This window comes from Neolamprologus brichardi, chromosome 2 (genome assembly GCF_056152115.1).
Source record: "Neolamprologus brichardi isolate AB-2024 chromosome 2, ASM5615211v1, whole genome shotgun sequence".
Lineage (NCBI taxonomy): Eukaryota > Metazoa > Chordata > Actinopteri > Cichliformes > Cichlidae > Neolamprologus > Neolamprologus brichardi.
Window position 1 is genome coordinate 33,129,914 of NC_142105.1, and position 17,584 is coordinate 33,147,497.

At 39.0% G+C, this 17,584-nt stretch overlaps 1 protein-coding gene across 5 annotated transcripts in view; it reads right to left on the reverse strand.

Annotated features, from left to right (window-relative positions):
• Positions 1–17,584, reverse strand: part of diaph2 (diaphanous-related formin 2) — a 405,324-nt gene that overhangs the window by 74,500 nt on the left and 313,240 nt on the right. The gene's annotated exons all lie outside the window — the stretch shown is intronic.

Here is a 17,584-nt window from a genome sequence, read left to right on the forward strand (position 1 = left end):
TCTAATGTGGCATTACAATAACCTCTCCATCTCACTTTGGAGTCAATGGCATGGTGAGCTAATAGCTGCAGCCCTGGAGTAATGGAAAGGTGTTTTGTAGTCAGCAGCATGACACAGATGGTTGCTGGAAAAGCTGATTGCAGTCATTGTTCTATTGTTTCTCACAACAACAGTGGGGTCAGGTTGTTTTGAACCTCACAGCTCACGTCGCACTGTGTAATTTACTGAACAGGCGGAGCACTTTTCTCCTGGTGAATGACTATTGACAGCCAGCATCAGTTAAGCATTATCGCAGCAGCCATTGACCTCTCATAGAGACTGCACTTGGACACTCGGAGACTCACAGTCTAGGTGAGATGAGGACGACACAAAATACACATATCTACCAACATTTATAGACATGCAAGTGCATGCTAGCAAGCAGTCAAGTATGGAGAAAAACCCACTATAGAAACTCGAGAAGTACTAGTTTCAGTACATAGGCAGTGGTGTCTGACACCTGCTGTGCCTTCAATCAGTTCCATCTTCTTTCTTAAGAGGCTATTTTTGTATCTGTCATATCTGCAGTGGCACGGAGCTAAATGGCTTGAGGTGTGCCTTTTTGTTCTTGCAATTGCAGGAACTCCTATCATTATGTCAAGGCAAAGAGGTAAGCGCGGAAACTGCTCTGTTGTTGGCTGCAGTGAGCAGCACAAATCACTACATCAGTCCCCAGCCTCGGGCGACAGAAGAGCTGAGTAGAAAAAGTTTATTTTTGATGGCGAGGTCCCAGCTACAGTTAGCAAAAACCTGTACTCATGTTACAGTGTAGCCACACTGTGTTTGAACATGCTAGCAGCCTACATCATTACCATACAAGGCTGGCTATAAAATATTTCCTGAAAAAGGTTTTAATACCAAATTTCTGTGTTTTTATTGAATTTTTATTGGAGTTTTATATGAGTTACATTCATCAACCCACTTAAACGACTAGAGAATAAAATGAGAGATTTGGCATAGACATATCTGCACTTCCTTGCTGCTGATTTTAGAGACACTCCCGTGCTGAAGGTGATTTTCTCCTGTGCTGCATGTAGCTGTTACAGTTATATTCCACTCAGGTATTCAGAAGTTGGTAAAGTTAGCAAGCTACAAAAGGATAGTGAATCTTAAACTCTCTCTACCATGCCCCCAGAAGCCATCAAAGGGTCAACCACAAATCCAAAAACATTTTTTTAGCAGTAAAGTAGGATACAAGTTGAATTCTAGTAAAATAGTTAACTATTTTACTAGAATTCAACTTGTATGACAGGTCTGTCATATACACAATTGTGTATATGACAGACCTGTCTGGTTTGATTTGCGCCTTTGAAGCCATTGCTCGCAAACACACAGCAGAAATAGCACAGTCCAGGTTCATAGCATTTTCTCCCAGACTGCTTTTATATCGTCTTTTATACACCTCCCTTTCATTCAACATGTGTGTGAAAACCTGAAGGTCTGATAGATAAATGTAAACGTAAAACCTTGCCAAAGTAATATATCTGTTCAGTGTAGGAACTGCATTTGTTTCATAAAGTCTAAACACTATCCTCCCTTCTCTTCTTTTAAAGGTCCAGTCTACCAAGTGGTGTCATCCAAAAACATCAATACTAAGGCTGCACGATTTTGCATAAAATGAGAATCACGATTCTCTCACGATTTTCTTTTCCAGTATAAATATTTATTGCACTTATTAACTGCACATCAACTTCGTAACAGTTGAGACTGAACATAAAAACAATAAATAAACATAAAAACAACAAATGTCTCACGTTTTGTCGTTGCAGCAAAATGTTGTACTGCTTGTAATTGCGTCTCCACCGTTGCTCGACACTGCGTGTATAGAGCAGGTAGTGCAACAATAGAAAAATAGTTGCAGGACGGCACTGTGTAGCGTTTGTCTAGGGTGTTGATCGTTTTCCTAAATCCCTCGTTTTGCACAGAGTTGATGGAGCCATATCTTTGGTCAGGTGATAAGTAACAGCCTCCGTAATTTCTTTGTGCCTGCGGGAGTTCGACGTGTATAGGGAAGCGCTGTATCAGGTTCCCGTTATTGATGTTTGGGTGGTTGACCGGGACGGATTTTCTCCTGTCACTTTCTCGTCATCCCTGACGTGCTCTCCGTTGTTTTTTCCTGCTAATTTTAGCATCACACGGCACAGCTTCTGTATCACGTGGTATAAGGCTCCGCCCTTGTCATTTGTTGAGCAGGAAGAGTGAGCGCTTGTTTTCATGCAGATTACGTCCCGGATCAAAATGCGGTACAATCGTCGTCGTCTTTTTTTTTTTTTTTTTTTTTTTTTTTAAATCGTTGTCATTTGGAAATGAGATCGCACATAAGTATGAATCGAGATCGCGATTTTCTAACGATTAATCGTGCAGCCCTAACCTATATATTCACTGTTGATTGCCAGACTGGGATATTTTAACAATTATAAAATAATAATTGTGAAAATATACAAATGTGAAATATTTATATTACTATTTATTAAGTGCAAACAAGAATGCCACTCGTTCCAAAACACAAATCAATGTGTCGGTTTTGGTGCAAAAAGCATCGCGACACCTTATCATTCGACAGCGGCACAGATATGCTTATTAACTTCATTTGCATACAATATTGATTCCACAGTATTGACTACTGAGTGCACAGTCCCTTTGGTTCTGAAAATGTTCAGGTCACAACTGTTGCCTCATTGCAGAATGGCAGTTAAGCATGGAGACAGTGGTTATGTTTAGTGCTTGTTGTGGCTTGTGGCTCTCTGCGTTTCCTTTTCTCTACTTTTCTCCTCTTTCTCTCTGTTTTCGCTCACTCAAATACTCATGTATGCACATGCACTGTGGTAGCTGTGCCCCACTGGGGACTGGACTGAGGCTGGCTGGGGTTTTGCTCCTTGTATTTCCACATCAAAGACATGTCATATTGATGGAGCCTGACGCACACTATCCTGCAGCAACACAACCGGTATGGTAGAGCCTTCATCCAACACGCATACAGAAACAGAATGAACAGGCAAATAGACTCTCTCTCTCTCACACACACACACACACACACACACACACACACACACACACACACACACACACACAGTCGCAATGCCATCCTTTGAATGTCTTTCTGTCAGGATGTCTGTTACTATTTTCTTTCCCTTACTTTCTCACAGTCATTGCAGCCTTTATTCTCTCTCCTCTGTAAAGATAATTTTTTTTCTTGATCCGTCTCCTTTACTTTCTTCCTGTCCACCACTGTCTCAATCAAACACATTCCCTTTATAATTCTCTTTTTACATTTCCCCATCATATTCTCTCCATTAAATTCCCTCGCTCAAACGAGCAGTTCTCTCTTTCTCTTTTACTTAGAGAAAACTTTCAGAAGTCTGAACTGTGTCTGGTATTCCAGTCACTTTGGCTTGAAGCAGAGCAGGGAGCAGAGGGGATGGGTCTCAAGGTAAAGCAGCATGCAGCCTTTGGTTGCCCTGACCCTGTTTGTCAGTCTTTGCTCTCCTCTTCTAGTTGTCCTCAAAGGGCCAGTGCCTGCGCTTCCTGAAGACTAAACCTCATCAACACAGAACAGGACGACCGCGCCCGTTTGAGGGCTCAATGTTACAAATGGGGAATTTATGTAGTTGGACAGATTAGATTTTCTTCTTAAATTGCCACTCTGTAGTGGTACATCTTATCAGTTTTGAACTTTTTTATTTCATGTGGTTAAACACTAAAAACTAAGTGAAGCTGATATATTTGAAAGATAAACATATTTAGTCTAAAAGGAGCAAAATAGCAGCTGGTCACAAACCCCTGGCTTACATAGCAACACAAGTTTCTGACAGTGTCATAACTGACAGTGCTGGTTTACACGATGTAAGTGTGGTGTCAGTGCAAAGCATTGCTTTACTGTAGGTTTTAAATCCTCTTTCTCTTTGCCAAAACCCAACCTGGCCTTGTACAATTTCAAAACGCTGTCTTTGTCCTAGTACAGTGTCCTCATTACTGTGTTTAATCAGTGCACGGCATGCCAAAAAGGCCACATTTAACATCAGTAAGCTGTGATTAAGGCCGCTTGTTTTCATCACCATAACGTAACATCAAAATCATATCCAAGTCAGACTTACCCTAGATGTTAAAAAGGCTTTTTGGAGCCAAACTCAATTCAATGTCATGATAAATCCCAAAGAAATAGACAAATAAATTTGTGGGCAAAAACAAAGTTAAGACAGTTTTACAATGGCCACCTATGAGGATGGCAATAAATTACCTGCTTTGTTTACCTGTGCGCATGAGAGAATTATTAAAGTGCTGCATAATACCCTACAGTGGGGCCCCAAAAAGCCTCCTTAATAAATCTCTTGTAACCTAGTTCCATTAATGTTTATTTAATGCTTTTGCTTGCTGGCCCTTCCATCCAAGGCCCCACGCTAAGCCTGCTTTTCTCCAAACCCCACTATCCCTGCTCCCTTTATCCCCACACCTACTGCCAACAGCCCCTGTGGGCCAAATTACACCAAGGCTGCCCACTGACTGGACATAACCCATCATGTTGAGAGCGAGAACGGGATGAGAAAGGGATGAAGGAATCGAGAGCAGAGGCAGGGCAGACAGAGAGAGTGAGAGAGAAGGTTGTTCCTTAATAAATTAATGAATGAGTAAACTATTTGTAACTGTTGCTGCTTAGACATTCAAAAATCTGCATTTCTGCTTGCATCACTTCTCTCATCTGAATATAAAAACTGAAGAAGTGGGATAAACTTAAATGCTTAATACTGTGGGGGGGTTAGGAGGGCAAGCAGGTGGAAGCTGCCAAAATTTAAAAGAGGCACGTGCCTTCATATTGGAGGATACAGTGTGGAAAATCTCACAACTAGATCTCAGTATTATACAATTGAAGTCTGTTTTTTTACTCTCCCAATTAAAGCACATAATCCGCGCTATGATGGCCTTCTCTCTCTACTACTTCACAGCACATAGTTCTCTAGTCCTCCACCCTTGGTGTAATACATGTGGTCGGTCTCTAGGGGTGGGGAAAAAATGGATACTGTGTAGCATGGTGATATTTTGTTTGCTAATAATGTATGGATACAGGGACAGCAGAAATCGATATTTTGTTACAAAAAAGGTTTTTGTGCTCTGACTTCAGAGCATGTTGATCCTTTTTCTGAGCAAGAATCCTGACATTCCTTCACTGTCCAAATGTGTTTAATAAACATGACAGTTTACTTATTTTAATTTAAGACATGTTTTATTTTAATTACGTTTAAAACTGTTTTATTTAATGTAAAATTATATTTTGTTTTAATTTACTTTCAAATTCTTCAGTTGCTGAAGGGGCTGCATAGTTTTCATAAACTGCATAGTTCAGAATAGCTATAATTGTACCAGATGGTTGATTCAGTTAAGTTGGACTAGACTGTAATACAAACCGTTCAGTTTGTCAACAATAAAACTGAAATGAGAGAAAGACTGAGTGTGAGACTTTGATATTAGAGAAAATGAATATTGATAAAGTTTACCTTTATGTACAGAATCTGAATATCGCAAAATATTTTTAAAAATTGCAATAATATCGTATCGTGCGTTAAGTATTGTGATAATATCGTATCGTGGGATGTATGGTGATTCCCACCTCTATTGGTCTCTAGCCAGAATTTTAAGTTTATGTCAATGTATTTTGTTGGAGAACTTATTTACTCACTAATCAATTTAAATGTATGATTACAATATTCTTTTTTCCTATTAAATAACATCAAAAAATGGTTTCATTAAAAAGAAATGCAAGAAAACAGTGAGAATTCCTCTCCTTGAGTTCTATTGACAAATCAGGTTTAGTAGACATTGGTTGCATGCAAGTAAACAATCTATGTAGAAGGCAAAGGAGAAATTGTATTTGCAATCATATGTAACACAATTTTTCCATCCCAAGACCTCTTGCAGCAATAAAAAAGCAAAAATAAAACGATTTCAGCAACAATAATCAAAAACAAAACATACCTTCTACAATCACTTGATAAATGAACACAGACTGCTAAAAACATGACAAAACGTAATCAGTAGTTAAATATATGTATTAAAAATATGAATGTTTTAGGTGCCTTAAACCTCCGCTTGTATTTGTCTGAAATGTGAGCCTATTTGTTGTGCTTAAAAATGCAAGAATTCAAGACAGGCTCATTTTACAATGTGGGAATAATTAAATCTGTACCAAACTGAATGCCTTAGTGAAACAATGCTCACCGAAAGCTGCTGGATTTTGTCCAAGGTAATCAAAACAACACCTTGGATGAAAATCAACAGCGTGCCACTGAGAAATGCAGTCCTGTCCTATCCATCTTTGTCGTTGCACACTAAATTGTATTTCTTTTTTCTGCAATTTCTCTTGGATGTTGAAAGGTGCCAATAATGTCGTGATTAATGCTATCAATTACATTTTCTAATATTAGAGCAATCCTAACATATTTCTTCTGTAGGTTTAGGTTGTCTCTATGGGATCTATTGCGTGACTCCTTGTCTGTTTGTGACACCGGTTGTGTGCTCGGTGTCGCTGTTATGACGCAGAAAGAATTTGGGAATTATCTCGCACCTTCCTGACTGCAGTGCACATCAACAGTGCCTGAATCATTTGCATAGTACGAGGGATGTGGTGTATATTTAATACTTGTGATGAATGTATTTTCCACACAACAGAGGCTCAGTGAATTATATTGCCACTTTGACACTGGGGTCGTGACCTTTACTCTCTCTATACTCCTCTCCATCATCTCACCTACAGCCCCTGCCTCCTCTATCACTGGAAATTAAAAGACAGATTTAATGTCAATTTTACTGTCAATTTATTCTGCCTGTCTGTGTCTGAAATATTTATACGTGCAGAGAGGAAGGTTGCTTCTACTTAAGCATTCAAAGCTCTTCAGTACAGCACCCAGCTGGTGTTATAACAACTCAATGAGGGGGAGACTAGTGGGTGTAATGACTACATCTGATAAAGGAAAAGAGACTATATGAATTAGAAATGAGGGGATTAGGTCCATGGGAATGACCTGTTGAATCATGGATAGGCTATTAAAAAAGCTGTCAGAGCACAGGAAAAAATAATTTGGGAAAAATAATTTGATGTCCACTATCGTGGTGTTGGTGAGTAAATCCGAAGACAACGCACACCCACGCTTACACAAAACACACAATTTTATCTTTGATAACCATTTTTGGTTGTCGTCATCCTTTCATCCTTATCCAAAATAATCTCATGCCACATCGATGCCCGGGGCCTGCGCCGCTCTGTGTAATTTTCACAGAGCGGAAACATGACAATGCAAATCCACTGTGTTTACAACGTTTATACTTGTCAAATTCTAAAAGGTCAAGTCTCTTGCTTCCCCTGATCTAATCGGTAAACATCAATCCCTTCCTAACATTACAATAACTGGTGAGACGGCCCCTCGAAGAAGAAAGTATGTGCAACGCAGCGATTACGTTTCATTTAATAGACAAAGCTTGCTAAACATTATTACATAGTTCAACAACCACAAAAAATGCAACTCGACCAATTTTAAGTGCAGAATGCTGGTGCACGGAGTTTGTAATTTGGGAAGCTAATGATACCCAGTGTTGCACATTTATTGATTTGTTCTTCAGTGAATCCAACTATCACATTTTTCCTTCAGCATAAAAAGACTGTGGAACGTAGAAGGAAATGAGAGATTGTTTGGTCTCATAATTATAGGAACTCTCTTTCTAACGCTTAATCACGTTTAGATGTATTCACTGTGCACCTTTGGAATAAAATGTATTATTGGTGTATAAACTACAATGCAAACTATAGCAGATATTGACGCAAAAGTTAGCTCACCTTAGTCCTAGTTAGTACATCATACTACAAACAAACCCTGTTCCTCACCTACTTGGCAGGAAAATCGTCTTTTCTTGCTTTATGATCAATTTAAAAGACGCGTCTGGCTTTGTTACTGTGGGAGTAAACAGATGCTTGTTTCTGTAGGGCACACGGTATTGACTTGTTTCCTTGTGTATAACCTGCCTTTGTAGTTCTAGCTGACAGTGACAGTGATGAATCACAATTGTTGGACTGTAATATTTGTTTATTGAGCAGGATCTCGCTCTGTCTTTTTGTTTTAATGCGCTTTATCAATTTCTAATTATCATTTCACCAACTGATAACACTGTCATAACCATGCTGTCGTTCTGCTATTCATATAAGTTAGGAAGCTGTGCGAAATATAAACACAGACACTATCATTTGTAAGTGAATAGCAAACAAATTAAAACTAATTAATTGGCAAAAGGTCAACGTCACAAACATGACAACTGACTTTGTGTCATTATTAGGGATATCAGCCACGCTGTACAACTGAATCTGTCTTTACCAGCCAGCTGCAGCCTCTCCAAAACATGCAGCATTCGCTAATATTCAATTAGCAAAGCATGTTTTCAAGCTGCTTTACTTGTTAGTTTCTAAACTTGGCTTAAAGCAAATTATTACAATCGGTCCAAGATTTAAATTGTTGGGATTGTTGTGGTGCTCGCTTTATATTTTATCTACAAGCTACCAATAGTTTCAGCGCTGAAAAGAGCAATTTGACCTAGATTTGCTCACAGCTTCTCCAGATTATATCTTCTTTATGTAATCACCATGCAGAAAGTTGAAAGTGGGACCTCTTAGGTGGCCACTTAATGCATACCTTCTAAACACACAAGTAATCCAGTCAGGCAGTGTGGTTTGCAAATGGACTTCATGTCGAGCTGCCTTTGATGTGTGCTTCCAGACTGCCGGAGTGTGTTTTAAATGTCAATGGGATCTCCTGCCTTCATGCTGGACGGCTTCAACCTTTTATGCAGCACCACGAAGCAAACAAGAACTGTTGCTAAATCTCTTGATATTATGCAAATTATATTGATATAATGTAAATAACTCAACGATAAACTCAAGTGCTGTCTGTTTGGATAGGCGGATGAGAGCAGGGGTCATCTGTTGGATGTGCAGTATATTATTTTTTGTACTGTACAATTCAAAACAATGACTGCACAGACTGATTTATTCAGATCAATTGGAAATGTGAGTGAAAAAGGGAGAAAACCGAGATCTAACAAGGTCTACCAGTGTAGCTTTCACACAGCTTTCATTAACCCTTTAAGACCTACCATAGAACCAAGTCCGCCAGAGCTTATATTATATTTTTACATGCTGTGGAGCCATTTTTGGGAGCATTTCAAGTTGCTATACATCAATACAACCATCATAGCCCAGATTTTAATAATATGTCTGCATTAAGTGCATAGTAATTACATAAATTGCAAAAAAGTGCAATAAACTACAAAAAAATTGAAATTCCTTTTTGTTTTTTTTAACATATATTTCTAGTTAGAGAAATTTAAGAGGCTTATCCCTCAAAACTGTAAATACAAAAAAGTTGCACAAAATAGTTTCCCACCACAGGAAATTTATTTTGAGTGTCTTCATAGTTTTATTTTTGAAATACACCAATTTTTATACACTGCAGGAAAAACTAAAATAAATATTATGATGCAAATTTGCAAAAAAGCAGCATATGCATCAAAATAAACTATTTCCAGCAGTGCAATATGAGTCCTAAGCATCCCAGAAATGACACAGAAAGTCATAAAGTCAAACATAACCTTTAAAAACACCAGTATAGGCTCATGAGGCCCTGATGGTAAAAAACTACATTTCTGCAAAATGACTCACTTCCGGTTTCGGGCAGCTCATGGCGGACATGTGACGACGTAGGAAGTGTTATAAACAGCTGATCGGAAAGCGTGTTTCTGGAATATTATGTTTTTGTTGCTGCAAGTGCTTTTTATGCAGTTTTTCCAAAGCTATATGTGGAAGGAAACCGTGACCGAGGACAAGCTGATGGCATAAGATGTAAGTACAACTCCTCCAGTTTCATATGCAAAAAAAATGATTGCGCTAGCTCACGTGGTTACAGTGCAACAGGGATTTAAAAATAGTTACGCAAAACGGAGCGTGCTGCTCTGACCGGCTTTAAAGGGTTAAAAAGTTCAAATGTAATAAAAATTGAACGCTAAATGGTTTTCCTTATTTTTTTTCCGTAATATAACAAGCGTTTTGTTTTATCAAAGGTAAGGATGCTAGAGGCAATATCTCTTATTTGATGATAATGACGGCTTTCAAAAGCCAGAATGTCTCTATGAGAACAACTAGTTAACAACTGGCCAAGTTTTTAATTTGTTTGTACAAAAAGAAAAAGAGGCAGAGGGAGAGAGAGAGGGAGAGAGACTGTATATTGATTAGATTCCTTCAGTCAGCCCACCGGCCCAGCAGCGAGCGTGACAAGAGTACAGCTCCATTCAATAGCCTTATCATTACCACAGCACAAACCCATTCAGCAAGTCATCCTGTTTGGCCTCCGGTTTGGTGTGTGCACGAGTGTGAACGCACGTGTGCGCGCACGTGCGTGTGCGAGCGTGTGTGTGCGTTTGAAAAAATAAAACAAGTTTCGATTCTTTAAGCCAATGAATCCCATTTTAAGAGTACTTATCGGACATTTCTTTGTCCAGAGCATTTTCAACCTAATGAAGTGTCCTAGGAGCAGAGGGGTAAGTGAAAACGAGATATTACCAACTCAAGAAGATTGTACGGCACAAGTAAAGTTTGTGCTATGTTGCTCACCATCATATGGCTTCGAAATCTAAACTTCAGGCTTTGTAAGAACTTTGGCGACATGAGTTTGTGTCCTATAACTGTGTGATTGTGCTCTGTGGATGACGTGCTGTAAATTGCACTCAAAGAACAATGAGACATTCAAAGAGTCGGTGCTGAAGCATTTGAAAAATGAGGCTCCTTTAAATACAAAAGGACAACCCCGTCCTTTATTAGATTAGAGTCAGACATGAGTGGCACAAGTAGCTGTCAAAGACGTGGGGCTGGAGAAGAAGAGACCGGGGAGAAAGGAATAATGGAGCCGTCTCCATTGGCAACACAGAAGCACAGAGACTATTTTTAGCAAATTAATTTAAGGCTCTAAATAATTAACTGATAATTATCTGGCAATCAAGAGTAAGATAAAATGATCTCCCCAAGAGTTTTTTTGTCATGTGGCTCAGCGGGCAGACGGAGCAGCTTTGTGCGACTCGCCAGTCAAAAAGCTGCTGGGTGTCACAATGCAGAGAGAGGAGGAAAAATAATTGACAGGGGGGAATACAGTAAGATGTGCTCGCTAGAAGGCAAGCGAATTTGCCAATGTAGTGCCTAACGAGTGACAGAAAACTGGCACTTAAATTGCATTTGTGTGTGGAATAATGGATGTGTGCAGCAGCTGTTATACATGTAAATATAAATACCGCGATTAAATTGACATGCGCATTCTCGAGACGTCACTGTGCTTTAATAACAAGTATGAGTAGATCTCATAAATCTTTATGAATGTTCAACAAGTTATGAAGATTTTCGACGTTGCTGAGCTAAAACGGAGAGCGGCGAATGGAAGTTCAGGAGTTTAGTTAGAAGTTCAGGGGAGTGGTAGTGGATGCTGTGTGTACAAGTTAGGTTATCTCTGCACCTGACCCTGACAAGATTCCCCTCTGAAGACAGAGGGAAAAGAAAGGGGGCGGGGGGGCACTGACAAGCAGTTGATGAACTGCCTCTGGCTATGTGTGTGTCCTCCAACCTGTACAAAAAAGTACTTTCATTGCCAGTATTTTCTTTCCCTTCCTGTCTTAATCTCTTTGGTCCTCTCATATTTCACTCTTTAGCCCGTTGCTTCTTCTGGCCTCCCACTATTGAACCGCTTTCAAAATAAAAGTTGCAATGGGTTATATTTTCATAGGACAGGCTGTCAAACAAAGTGTGCAAATCTGTCAATCCATCTCTGTCTTGGTAAAATCTTGGACACTTTTTTAACTCACTTACTTTCAGCGTGCGTATGGAATTGCAAAAACATACCGAGTGGTGTTGTGACGAGAAGAGGTAAACGAATGGAACGGAGCACCGCCTATCTGACAGCAGAATCAAGCAAACACATACTGTAATAGCTGCACCGTTGTAAGGAAGGATGTGTAGGCATGTGTTTGCATACTGCACCCTTTTTAAGGTTTTGGGATTAAAGAAAGAGCACAATTAGATTGCCGGTGTGATGCTTTGGTGAGAGCTAAAGTTGACAGGCCTACCTAGCCTCCCCACTACGCAACCTTTTATAAAATCAATGCCACCACTAAACACAACTGTCCCCTGTGGAGCCGGGCCCTGTTACAGCCTCCTTCCCCTTCTAGTGTGGGGAGGAAAACACAGACAAACAGATAAATTAGAGCCTCCCCAGCTGCACTCCTCCCATCCTCAAGCCTGTCTACTATTGTGAAATGACAACAGTTACTATCAGTAATATTTAAAAAAAAAAAGACTTTTGAAACAAGAACCCCTGCATTGTTTTTGAACCAATTATATTTCTTATCTGTGAAAATCACTGGCTTGATTGGTTGCCAATGTGTGATAAAGCAAATGGTTTTGGAGCCTCTATACACATCCAGCAGGATCCTAACATGGCTGGACCTCAGAAGAAAATATTTGCTCGCATTATCTCTGTGGAGATACATGAATTATCTCTCTAGTAAATGCTGCAAGAAGTTTGTGTTATCACAAGTTGAACAAAAAGGAAAAAAGCAGCAGGGAAAGAACGAAAGCATGTTATAAACAGGCATTAGCAACATTGTGTCTTTTTTTGTTGCACATCAATAAAGAGACTGTTCTTCAAGCACATATTTAATGGTGTACCAGCACAGGGACACTGCAAACAGTTTACTGTGATAGTACTGTTGGGAAAAAGCCCGAACGACTCACTGGCAAATGTATCATGCAGTCATTGCTTTAGCGTATTGACACGAAGATCAATATGTTCATCTTTTTTCATAAAGCGCTTGTCAAATTACAGTTTAACAAAAACACATAGCAGCACTACAGGTATATAGGTTGGCTGTGTTAGCTTCTACAATTGCTCCATAGCACTGTCGCTGCAGTCATTTGGCAGTCTGTTGCTCTAATTTGCATCAGATTACATGCCCACAGAGGTAAATTCTCTTTAATGGGTAGCATCATCCTCTGCAGGTGGCGGGGAAGAAAACGTGAGTTGGGGACACAAAAAACGATCTGCCTCCTCAAACGCTCACTTGTCAAAGGCTGATTGCTGCTCTGATGACATCCATTTGTGCTCCAAGATATTTTCAACTGCTCAGTCTCCGTCTATTACCATTAGCTGAGGCACTTCAATGTGTGCAGATTAACCCGGTTATTTTGTATTTTGTTATTTTAATTACCTTCTGAAAATCTTAAAGAGTTGACAAGCCACAACACTATTCCTCGAATGATGCAGTTTATCCCACATGCTACATCTGTGTTCTAATTGTCACTTACAGTAATGCGTGTGCTTGTGTTACAAAACAGGTGATTTAACTAGACTAGGTGCTGCTCGCCTTTTATCAGTGTGGGCAGGGGTGGGCTGTGGGTTGATGGCGGCATTGAGCAAGAGAACAATCTATATCAGTCATTAAAATGCAAATGTGTTTACCAAGTCTAGCTTTGATGCTGCACTAATAACAAGCAGTGTGGAACAATCGTGAATCAAACTTGTGTAGCGACCTATTGAACGCACGCCGACACCATGTAATGAAACAAGAGCTGGAATAAGAACAGTTTTGACAGTCAATACAAAATCCTGTCATTATCTGAGAATGTGAAACAGAGAATTAAGCAGCGCAAGATGACGCTGGCATGATTCCAGAAGTGCATTTCAAAGGAAACCTAGATTCTATGGCCTAAATGAAAAACCAGTGCAAGCGAGACAGACACGAAACGCGAGTGCTCCCTGAAAATAAACATGGATTGAAGCACAGCACCTGTTTATGCATTGTAATCCAATACAGCTGGATAGACTTTGCAGGTAGCAACACACAGGGATTTCCTGCTTATTGATAAGGCAAAGTGATAACAACACGCCCGCTTTCTCTTTCCATACTATTTAACTTTAATCTACTGTTTTTGGCTTGTGACCTTTAAAGATTTGCACGTGATGCTTCATCACAGTTTGCATAAAGACAAACAGTATACAACTGTGAGTTTGTTATATAAAGAGTCATTTCTGCTTCTCAGATTTTTGGACTTGGTATTTCTTAGAGGCCTGATTGGGATGAGAGTGGGCGAGCAAGAGGGGATAAAGAAATACAAAACAATCAAACAATACATTATTGTTTATATTAAAACAATGTGATAAAAAAAAAAAACATGGAACAAAAAAATAAATAAAAGTTACTAAATAAAAATACTTAAGGAACACCTGGCAGAATCTTTCACAAATAATTAGTAATGAGATAAAATCGCCTAGAGAGGCTAAGTATTTCAGAAGTAAAGAAAAACAAAACTGACGAAAAAACTTCTTGGACCACACAACAAACTGTAATTTTGTCAGTGTGATGGCATCAGCCACACAGGGGTAAATTAGTCCATTTTTCACTTTATTAGTTTGCTTTGCAGTTTTCTTCATTAATATAATTCATTAATCATTTGGTTAAACCTAACACTGATATTATGAGGCGCACACATAGTAACATTGTGTGGTTTTTCTAAAATGTTTTGTTATATTAATTATGTTTCTCTTTCTTTGAGTTACCTGGTGTGGGCGGTGGCTGTTTCCTGTCTGGGCAAAAGGCGTGGCTGAGGACTCTGGGAACAAAATGCCTGCTCAGCAGGACCAACCATGGGCTCACCAGGAGCAGGGGTGTTTTAGGTTTAGTTAGGTTATCCTGTGCTTAGTTAATATTAGTGTGTTTTTGTTTTCCCCCCTATTGTGTGTAAATGGTTTGGCCAAATCATTATAAAAGCGACCCTCATGTGTCTTTGTAATTAGGTCAGTTTGTGAGTTAAGTTGTGTCTCACTTTGTTTTGTTTAAGTTTTTGGAAATTACTTTTCGTAGAGTTATATTTAGTTGACCTCTTTTATGGTCCTGCTAAGTATGGTTTTTAAATTTTGTTAATTTTGGACTTTTTGAGGATTAAAATAAAGAAAACCCTTTTTGAAGATATTTTTTGCCTGTGTCCTCTTTGCTTTGGCTGCTTGGTCCCTCACAGTCAGATCGCACCATTGAAAATGCTCCGAAAGACAGCGACAACACAAACGTGGAGAAAAACTCCAAATCAGTGACTCTGATTAGCAAAGTGAGAGGTAGCAGACAACAATTCGCTTTTTGTGTCACAGACGTCTGGCTGTCAATCTAACTGTCAATGTAGTCAATCTAAGCAGTGGTGCCCTAAATTCTGCCTTACTAAAATCTGAACACATGACTTATAAAGAAATCAATCACAGTAAAGTCGGTGATCGGCCATATTGAGCAAGCCTCCACAGGCCATTAGAGGAAACTGAGTTTTGGGGATTTTTGTGTTACATTAAAAAATAAAAAATAAAAATCAATAAATAAAATGAGCCCTGGATGTTGACTGTTGGGTTTCACACTTTCTTTTCTTTGTTTGTTTTGGAAACAGGATTGTAGCCATCAGGGCACAAAAGTTATTCCCAGCTTATTAAATTACTTTTTTTAAAGCTCTTTTTGAAATGATATGATATGAATGTAGTAATAAAAATAATTTTTGACCTTTCGATGACTTAGTATGAGGCGCCGTACAAGCCAAAATTCATTCTTTCACTCTCACACACATACATTCTTCTTTCACACACATATACTTTCACTCTCGGATAGTTTTATTTTAATTTTTATATTTAGATATTTTTATTCTCATGTTTACACATATTTAACACACACATTGCAATATTGTGCTCTCTTGTACATGTATTTTAATGTACATATTTACAAATTTTCACTCTGACATACATGCATTTTCATTTATGCATTCCTACATTTTGCTCTCATTTACATGCATTCAATATGCATTTAATCTCACAAATAATATATGTATGTAAGAAGAGAATGCATATATGTCTGAAGAAAATATATTTATGCAAGAGAATAATTTATGTGAATTTCCTATAATACCTGGTGGTGCAGTCGGTGATTTTTTGTCAGTTGAGCTTTATATATTATGTTTAACCCGAGTGACCACCCAGTCAGCTGGTGGGTAACAGGCATCTCCGAAAACGTCAGAGCACTTATGCAAATATGTGATGTCTTAATAAATCGATATCAAGATATTTGAAGTTTACACAGAAACATTCTCGCATGAAAATATCTTAAAAGTTTATTTTGTGACCCAGACAGAGTAATATTTCAAACTCCGCCACTCTGTGTTTCTCCGCCACTGCCTCGTTTGAGTTTTGGACGAAATGCATTCTGGGATATTGCATTTCGTCATTTCGAGCTGATTGGAGACCAGAACAGCCAATCAGATATTTTTGCATCCAAGTCTGTGATTGGCTGATTTTGTGGCACAAATATAACGGCGTACACAAAGAGTTGAGCGCGCACGGGCAGAAATGTTGAGAGCACGAGCAACACATTGCGAGCGAGCGCAAACGCAAAAGCTGAGCGAGAGGCAAGAGGGGCTGCTGTTGTGTGTGTGGATAATAGCAAACACTGAATTACATTTTTTGCACGCAGCAATGAATTTTGTTCACTCAAATTCAGCTTTTCTTCGCTCAAAATAAATTTCTCCTCAAAATGCAACACTTGCACCTGCAAACTTTTTTTTACTTGCGCTCAAATTTTTTTTTACGTGCGCTCAGAATAGCGGCACAAAAATAACGCCATAGATAGCTCGCTGAAGAACTCGAGTTTCTTCTGCCCCTCCATGCTGTCAGACACTTGAAAGTGACCCGCGCGTGCTTCTCAGCCAATCACAGCGGTGCAGACACCCAGCCTTCCGTTTCCATTAAACTCCTTCATTCACATAAATTATTCTCTTGCATAAATATATTTTCTTCAGACATGTATGCATTCTCTTCTTACATACATATATTATTTGTGAGATTAAATGCATACTGAATGCATGTAAATGAGAGCAAAATGTAGGAATGCATAAATGAAAATGCATGTATGTCAGAGTGAAAATTTGTAAATATGTACATTAAAATACATGTACAAGAGAGCACAATATTGCAATGTGTGTGTTAAATATGTGTAAACATGAGAATAAAAATATATAAATATAAAAATTGAAATAAAACTATGTGAGAGTGAAAATATATGTGTGTGAAAGACGAATGTATGTGTGTGAGAGTGAAAGAATGAATTTTGGCCCCTCATAACTTAGACTGTTGTTCACTACAAGACTTGTAAGTTTCCCACAGCGATAATAAGAGCTGAACGAGCCGTTTCACTCCTACCAGGAAGAGGAGAGCTGGACACTCTTATCTGCGCTCCCTACGCACATACATACGCATCACTATTGTATTACTTTTGTGTATAAATAAAGAAGCAAGGCAGTAGCAGAGTGCAAGTCCTTGAGCCAAACTCTCGGGTGCGAGCGCTCTGTGACCGCAGTAAAAACTGCAGCGTGTGTGTTTCTACTCTCTGACTCTCAGCTGAAGAAGAAGTGTCTTTTAGACTAAATCTCTTGACAAAAACACTGAAATCTATC